The sequence below is a fragment of the Mizuhopecten yessoensis genome, unplaced genomic scaffold (genome assembly GCF_002113885.1).
Source record: "Mizuhopecten yessoensis strain PY_sf001 unplaced genomic scaffold, ASM211388v2 scaffold716347, whole genome shotgun sequence".
Classification (NCBI taxonomy): Eukaryota; Metazoa; Mollusca; class Bivalvia; order Pectinida; family Pectinidae; genus Mizuhopecten; species Mizuhopecten yessoensis.
In genome coordinates this window covers 893087-902801 of record NW_018480071.1, presented here as the reverse complement: position 1 = coordinate 902801, position 9715 = coordinate 893087, and positions in this window count along the sequence as shown.

Genomic DNA, 9715 nt, shown 5'->3' with positions numbered 1-9715 from the left:
ATGTATTTTTTGTATATCAACTAAGTTTATGATATAATATATTGTGAGCTATTATTATCATATTTAATATTGCATTCAAAATCCCATCGATAGTGGTAGTAGAGAGCAGTTTTGAATCGCTATTGTTAATGTACATACTATGTAATTCAATTGATTAAATCGGAAGGTATATTGATATATTTATTTTTTAATGAGATATAGATAAAATTAGGCCTTACCGTGAAAAGAAATTATTTATATGTTATTATGTAATCAAAATAATTAAAAACATTGTAATATATCTAAATATGTGTATTTTTTATTAAATAATCATTGAAATACAACTCAGTGTTCTAGTGTTTTCTTCAGGGTCTGAGAAATCAAAATTTAAAGTAAACAAAAATGATATTTTGCCAATCGCATGCTGGAATGTGTGCTACAAACTGAACCTGTGTTTGCGGTACTAATTGACATAAATTGTCGATTGGCTATGAATCAACATACACAAATAGAACAACGAATGAAGTGGTCGGGTGGCCAAGTGGAAAGCGCACTTGCCTTTCACCAAGGCCGCCGGGGTTCGATTCCCCGACCGGACGTTAAAAAAGTATGGGGTAACCTGCCCGATCACGTGGGTTTTTTCTGAGTACTCCGGTTTCCTCCAGCATAACGACCCCCGTGCGCTAATATCCGGGCCAACAAGAGTGATTAATATAAGTTGAAATAACTTGTTTCATAATTGTTGTAAATTAAATAAAGTTTATAACAACGAATGACCCGATGATCAAAGACAAAGGGTCAATTATGTTTAAATACTCAATACTTTTCTTTCTAGAGGTATTTTGGCGCCCATTATCTTAATATTTTCTGCTGGATACAGGCATGAAAGAATATAAGAAGATCTCGATAACGCCTTAAAATTTGAGTACACCTGGAACTGTCGAAATCCAAAAGGGCTGCCTGTCGACTATTCTTTCTGATCTGCCGCGAAAAGGAAAAAAAAGCATCTTAGGGCTAGGACCAAGAGATCCTAGAGGGATCTCAACAACACACGCTGTAACAAACGACCAAGGGGTACTTCATGATGGCCTTCTGTCGGTCATTTTGTTTATGTCCAGTTCAGGACCAAGAGGAACTTACATGTAATGTTTCAGAAAGATCCGATCCTTCCAGTATTTCCAGTTTGGTTTTGTTTAATTTTGATTAACGTCCTATTAACAGCTAAGGTAATTTAAGGAGGTGCCTCCTTGAGTAAAATGTATGCGTGCTTGCGTGTGTGTATCCAGGAGACAGAATATGTTAGTATTTCCGGAGCTATAAAAAAACATCAATGTCAATATCTTACGTTGACGCCTTTCGGCCATTTTGTTTATCCGAGCCGTCTCAAAATTTAACATGCTCAATAAGAGATGAGGAAGAGCCTACATATACACTTTGAACTCAAGTGCCTGAGAAAAAATATTGACAAACCTTCAAAGTAAATATCCAAGATTGCCTCCTGACAGCCATTTTGTTTATCCGAGCTATATCAAAAGTGAACATGCACAATTATGGATGGTTTGGGTTTTTCTTGTTTAACGTCCTTTTAACAGCTTAGGTCATTTGAGGAAGTGCCTCGATATGTGATTTGAAAGTATGCATGCGTGTTATAATTATCATCATGCAATGCTTAATGGACCATAAACACAGGATAGGACATAAGGGCAGAAAAATGGTATACACAAATAAAAACATCAAGCAAACTTCAGGTAAAAAATAAACGTCAATTTGAGTATGTTCGTGTAATTGCCTTCGTGTGATAGAGCGGCTCCGCGCTGTTCATTTAACGAATTTCATATGAAATTAAAAAAATAGTTTAATAAATTCAATATTAAATGAACATGAGTAAGATTTTGATTTATTATACAAGAGGCCAAGAGGGTCTGTTTCGCTCACCTGGATCTTCATGCCTTGCAATGGTATCTATGGCTCGGATCTCAACCAATGTAATGTTATGGCCCAGAAATAAGGTCTAGAGATAATAGAAGGGCCAGACATAAGAGTCAATACTAATATGATTGTGTTCATCTCGAAATGCCCAGCAATGGTATATATGGTTACTTGGTGGGGATCTCAACCCTTTCAAAGTTATAACCCAAGAATAAAGTCTCTTTATGCTTCACAAATGTATATATAGTAATGGTCAAAGGATCACAACAGTTTTAAAGCTATAACCAAAATGCAAGTCCCTAGAGATTGGGCCTGATAAAAGCGTCAATATTAATATTTCATTTCAATTCAATTTAATTGCATCGAACATACGATTGGATTAGGCTCAGACATTGCCTATTAAAGCCCTTTTGCCGAAGAAAATACACACATTTCATACATTCATATAGAGATAAAGAGTATTATAGATGTAATATATGCTCAAATGAATAGGAGAATACTAGAACCAATTAATGCATGTTCACAGAAAATGATAATTTGAATATCATAGATTTCAACAGAGTACTATAGATTAGTGTTTGGTAGAGGCACTTAAAAATCACTGTCACAATAGTGTCATCCTACCCAAATACAACAGAGTTCTATTAAGATAATTTGTAGTATAGTATAGTTACTAGATAAAATCTTCTAGATTTTTCAATATATTCCAGGACACATGAGCAAATGTGTTTATTTGATTCAATGCTAGGTACGTGTAGCCCTTTGTACTTTAAGTATACATTTCCGCGCTTACATATTGCGTCACACATATGTATGTGAACATTTTTGTATTAACATGTAACTATCATCTTATTGTTATGTTCTATATTTTCCATAATTAAAGGTAACTGAAATTGAAAACCAATAAAGATAATAGAAGTAAAGGAGAACAGATTACCTACATCGTTGATGGTAATTGATGTAATATTAAAATATACTTTAGTCAGTACACACAAACATGTTTAAATGTTGTGGCATATGCTTGTCATCAATCGCTCTTCAATTGATGCATTATTTCCAGTTTAGTGACACATATTAATCTACCTTAACAACCGACAACGGACAATACACCCCTACAACGGACATCGAGCAGACTACATTAACAACCGACAACGGACAATACACCCCTACGGCGGACATCGAGCAGACTACCTTAACAACTGACAACGGACAATACACCCCTACAACGGACATCGAGCAGACTACCTTTACAACCGATAACGGACAATACACCCCTACAACGGACATTGAGCAGACTACCTTAACAACCGACAACGGACAATACACCCCTACAACGGACATCGAGCAGACTACCTTAACAACCGATAACGGACAATACACCCCTACAACGGACATCGAGCAGACTAACTCAACAACCGACAATGGGATGTATACCTTTAGCAGTGGCAATGAACAGACAACTCCAACGCCTGAATCCTATCAAACCATAACAATCAGGGACAAAGATTCAGGGGTACCTCCTTCCAGCGACGGACTTTCCCATACCACTCTGATTGTGATTGTCATCTCACCATTAGTGTTTCTGCTAGCAATAACTTTCTTCGTCATCTATATCAAATCCAAATCGAATCCAGAAGGTAAGCACTATTTCTAAATTGATATTTTGTGCATAAGAGACTTTCATATTATAAAATCCGACACAATATATATCACTTTGTGTTTGAAAGTTAAATAGCATACTCTACTTATGACGTTTTTGGGCTCACTTACCCACAGAAAACATGTGATATATTTCATTTCAATAAGAGATTTGATAACTTTAAAACATTTTGGTTAACATGCATTCCGTCGAGAACCTTTACAAATATTATTTTATTATTTTGTCATAACATAAGCTTTTGTTTCGTTTGGAGCATGACTTAGTTTTTTCATGGTTGATCAATACATCTGTTTAGACACCTATGATACCTAACAAGTTCATTGTAAGTCATCGCTATCTTTAATTCACCTACTGTTAGTATGAAAGCCACATATTGTGAAATAAAGACATTTCCTTCCAATCTGGTGTTATCCCTCGACGTTTAAACTTTAACTTTAAATGATGTGTGTTTGGACTTTTGAATTGTAAAAACAAATGTTTTGCAAAACATAGGCTTTCTCCTCGATATGATTTTCCATCGTGAATTATCCAGAAATATCAACGTCTATGTTCTCTTTAAACATGATAAACAAATCAAGCAGTGAATCGTCATAGAAGAGTTGTTTTTCTTTCCAAAGCTCTTTTAATATCCTCACTTATTCGATTATTTGTTCGTGTTTTTATTTGATGCCAGTCGTACGACCAACCTCTCTCGATCAGCTTCTCATTATCGCAATGGTGTACCTTGTAATATCTACACAGCAAACAATCACAGTGAGTACCTTAAACATCGCTGAAGGCCTACTTCTATGTCATTAAAATGTTCTTAATATGGTATGAGGTTATTCAAAAATGAATATGCATGAACTCAACGGTATCACCATATGTAAGTATACGCTATCTTTCGACCACCTTTTATGTTCGATTTCTACACAATCCTAGGCTGTTCATGAGCTTAAATGTACTTCGCAAATGAAACAGGTGACTTTATCACTTTGTCCTGAATAGAAAAACTCGTTAAGAGCAAGCTTGTTTTGAGTCTGATGCACTTGTTGTGGCCAGTCCTTAAAGGTTTTTATACGGTCCTCACATTTAATGATTGACTAATAATCTGCTCGAAACTGATATGAAGTATGGCAGATACAATCTGTTGTAATACCTGACATGTCAATCTCTGTGTATCAAAGTACAAACACACTGTAAGCTTTCCGATAGAAACATTTTTTTTTTAATTCTCATTTTATTTTTATACTCTTGCCGTCTGATTTTAGGGTGTGGAAACATGAATATGCATGATTTCTTTTTTCTTAAGATTAAATTGATGCTCTATTTAAACAGGTGTAGTATGGTGTTCAATTTTCCTCAAATATTTCCGTATACATATCATCAGAATGAGAATAAAACAGAGAGCAGATTCAGATATCATGATTCCTGTTTAGTGTTTAGTGAATTATTTCTGTTCAGTGGTTAATGAATTGAGGGGTGTAGCATTATACGAATCTACAAATTTCTGTAATTTGTCGATGTATTTATAGGTTCTAAATTTAGTAAACGAAATATCATGGTCTTAAATGTTCTATTAACCCGCTCCACCATGGGGGCGTGAACTTCGTTTTGTGTAGTAAAATAATGAATGTCGTTATCGAGACAATATTTATTAATATTGTATACTTTACATCAATTAAAATGAACTTTTTTTAGTTCATTTTGGGGATTCTACCACTCTCGACTATTTTCTTAAAGGCTTCTAATACATGTTTTGCTGGTTTTGTTTTCATAGGTTCGACCCGGAGAAAGCGACTGAACACATCGATGACCATCAACAAGTACTTCACTCCAGAGTTTTGCTTGGAAAGTGACGTCATGTTCAATAAATCGATGTCATATTGCTCGAACGCTTCTCCAACTTCTACACGTGCGCGCTTAAATGAACGTTTTACAGGTTTTTGCAGACTGTAAGCGACTTTCTAACAGGTGCATATATTTCTGCGCCGCATTTTTTTAGTTCCCTACTTCTCCATTCTGAGCAATATACAATTGAAATAAAATCGTTTCTCATTTCGTTTGGAAATTTCCACCTGTTCACTTCCTCTATAAAATGTCTTATTACAAGTAAAAAGCATACACAAAATTAAAGAAAGAGTCCATTTTCTCGATATAAGTTCTTTCATCTGCCATTTTAGTGGTTGATTTAAGTGTACATATCAAACAAAGAGTCTCTGTCTATCAATGTTTATTTTTTTCACAAACTTCAGAATGTTCCCACTGAAATGTTGTTTCACATAGTCTTTAGAGCGGAAACACTCATCTTCCATTAAATGTTGTAACACGTGTGAAGGAAAACAGGACTGAATAGTCAATTGACGCCAATTTCTCCACTTCTAAATGGTTGACGGCTGACAGGGCTTCTTCTATCTACTATGTCTTCACTATCAAGCATGACACAGTACATGTTGGTTAGCTTGACCCTCCACTCATCCTGCACATACAAACATTTTGTATAAGGCCTCTTTCACGCTCATTGCGGCGGAGTCAAAATTTCTGTTTAACTCTAAATTACTCTCCAAGTACACAAGCTATCATAATGAAACTTGGAATAATCATCTAAACACACATTTCAGATTCCGATTTTAAACTCAAATATACTGTCAATTGGACATTTTAATTAATTAGGCCATATTTAAGTTTTCCGTTTAGCTCCACATTGAGCTAAATATTTCTCCAAGTGCATATATTTATATCTATGTATGATCATCCCAACAGGCATTTCAGATTCTGATTTTCATCTACAGTTTACTGCTAAATGGACTTTGTTAATGAATTGAGTCATGTTAAAGTTTTCTGTTGAGCTCAGTGTTGAGCTTTATTTCTCTCAAAGTATTTAAGCAGTCATAACCAAGCCTGGAATGTACTTATGTTTGATCATCCTAACACACATTTCAGATTCTGATTTGCACCTATAGTTTACTGTTAATTGGACTTTTTAAGTACCTGTGCTGTCATAACCAATCGTGGAATATACTTCACTATGCATGGCCATCTCCACACTTATTTTTGGCTAATAATTGTACCGTCACTGAGGTCTTTATGTTGTGGTGGCATCATTGGTATTGTCCTACAGTCATCCACCCCAACATTTCGGTTGTGTATGTATTGTTTTTTTCTATAAAAACTTCAGAAAGTAAATTGTGGCTATAAGAACAATATGTATAATTAATACAACATATTTGTTTAATCCTGATGATATTGAAAAGCGGGGACACGCGAGACATATATAATTGCGTGTAATTCTTGTTGATCCTCTGCAATTCGTCTGTGCAGCGTTTTAACTCTTGAGGATGTCGTGGCTGATGTTAGCAATATCTTGTCATTTCCCCATTAAACTTGATGTGGCACTTGCTGATAGGAATCTAGTGTCTCACTGTGACCTAGTTTTTAGGAAATATAGATCATTACAGAAAAATCTTATTGGGGCCATACCTTTTCACCCTAGTCAATGCCTTATGATCATCAATCATTAGTGTGATGAATTTCACATTCTTTTGTTTGTTAAATGTGAGTTTTGTTTACTGAATTGATCAGCAGCGTATAGTAGCTTTATGTAGTACTGACATCTTTCTAGTCGTAAATGTCTGTTTTACTTATCTAATGTTATCTTTAAACTGTATTATCCCCCGCTTTCACCGAAACGGGGGATATTAATTTGGGTTTGTCTGTCTGACTGTCTGTCACGTTTCGTTTCCGTGCAATAACTACCACAAATGTTAACCGATGTTCTTCAAACCTGGTCACAGGGTTGCATACCGTAAGGGTTTGGCCAAATTGAAGACCAGTATATGCCGCGTTTCATTTCCGTGCAATAAATACAACAAATGTTAATCGATTTTTTTTAAACCTGGTCACAGAGTTGCATACCTTAAGGGCTCGGTAGAGTGCGATGACCACTATCAGCGGACTGCATTTGGAGGAGTTATGTCTGTCCGGCTGAATACCAGGGGCTGATGGCCAAAATTGACTGAAATATTTCAAAAATCAGGTGACCATTGTTCTCAATTGTATTACCTTTCAGGACAAATATATTACCTGTGATGTTGGAGTGTTGCATGCAATAACATTGCCCCTAATAAAAGTTGGCATACTTACATATATCTCAGAAAAGTGGAGTATCACAAATTTTGCCTCTTAGCACAACTTTCATCATTAATAGATTATCTCTGTTGCAAGCTATGAAGGGGAGATATGCGTTTCTACAAAGTTCTAGTTTCAACACGATTTTGATTTTAGCTCACCTAGCTAACCTGGCCCAAAGGGCCAAGTGAGCTCATCGCATACAGCAGCATCTGTTGTCTGTCGTCCGTCAACTTACATTTTAATCTTCAAAATTACTGAGCCAATTTTGACCAAACTTGACATCACTAGGACATGGGGATCAGAATGTATGGGGCCAAATAGATAAAAATAGGGTCATCTTTAAAAATATTCTTCTCTACTCTTACAAGTAGCAGAAAGTAATGACACATTTAACTATAATCATCAACTAGTCATCTTTTGAATTTATGAAATGTATGGCCCTGGGGTCAAGGAGTCGAGTGGTAGGGCGGGGTCAATATTGTGTACTTGTTATGTAATTAGGTATTATGCATTTTAATCTTCTTCTGCAAAGATACATGGCCAATTCTGACCAAATTCGACATGGAACGTCACTATGGGTTTGGGCCAAATAGGGGAAACATGTCAAAATCTTTAAAACCCTTCTTCTTCTGTTGGAATAAAAGGATTTGGTCAATATTTGGACTGAAGCATACTTGGGTGAGGGGGAACCAAAGGTAGGGTCAACCCCTATGGAGATTTAACATTAGGTAAGGTAAATCAGGAACCGTTAGTTTCAGAACTAATTTTAGGATAAATAGGACATTATTGACTTACACCTGTGTAGGTGTTAAAGGTGCGGTTATACAATTCCTCCTAGAGCATTTAAATGACACAATTACTATGAAATTATATCATCATCGTGTGCAACATATTAAACTGTTACTTTGATACCGAATATTAAACTATTTCAAGAAATAATTGTTCTTTTTAATAAGATTTTACCAGAAAAGTATGTGAAATTTCATTACTAATGCGAAAATTTCCATTTTCGACACGTTAATTTACATAGTTCTAAAACGAGCCTATTTCTCATACTTACTTGAAAGTTGGCTGCCAATTATATCTTTCAACATCAGGCATTTCAAGAAAATTGACCACCGGTAAATTTGTATATAACACTTTTGATTCAAAAAAAGATAAACATAGCTTCACTTTTCCTTTAATTTGTGCGTCTTCATGACCAAAAGTCCACGGGTGTTGATATTTGGCAAGACGGTTGTAAATGTGAATGGATTTAAATTTTGTAAACGTTGATCACCGTAACCTTCGTTCATGGTCACTGAAAAACCCCAAATGTGCTGAAATAAAAATGTTGTATGGGGAGCAGACTAGGATACCTTTCTTTGCTTTATTTGGCTAGAGTTAACGATATAAAATAATGTTATATTCCTCCATATTTTGTTTAATGAATGGGCAATAGGCAAAATAAAATAATACCTAGCGCCGTAAGCCTGACCTCATACCCCGCTCCTATATATACCAGAACTGTAACTGCCAAAACATACTTCCATACCAAATCTGGTTAGCCCAGATAAACCAGTTTTGCTGAAGTCGTCCTAGTAGTTAAGGAAGAGTTGTCCAGACAAAGATTTTTAACAAAGGACCATAACTCCTTAAAAGGGGTCGAAATGAAAAAAACACTATCCTGATGCACGATATCAGGGGGTAATTACCATATCTGTACACATTCATTGACATCGGACCAGAAGTTAATGAGGCAGACAAAGTTTTTTTTTCTACAAAAGGCCATAACTCCTTTTTAAATGTTCGGAATGAGAACATACTATTTGGATGCACAATGTCAGGGGACAGTTACCATATCTGTAAACCTTCGCTGCAATTCGCTCCATAGTTTTGGAGTAGTTGTCAGGAAAAGTATTTTTAAACAAAGGGCCATTTCTTCGTAAAAAAGGGTCAGATTGAAAAAAATAATGCCTATATGCACACCATCAGGTGGAAGTTATCATATCTGAAAAGTTTCGTTGAAATTGACCCCTTAGCTATGGAGGACAGGTC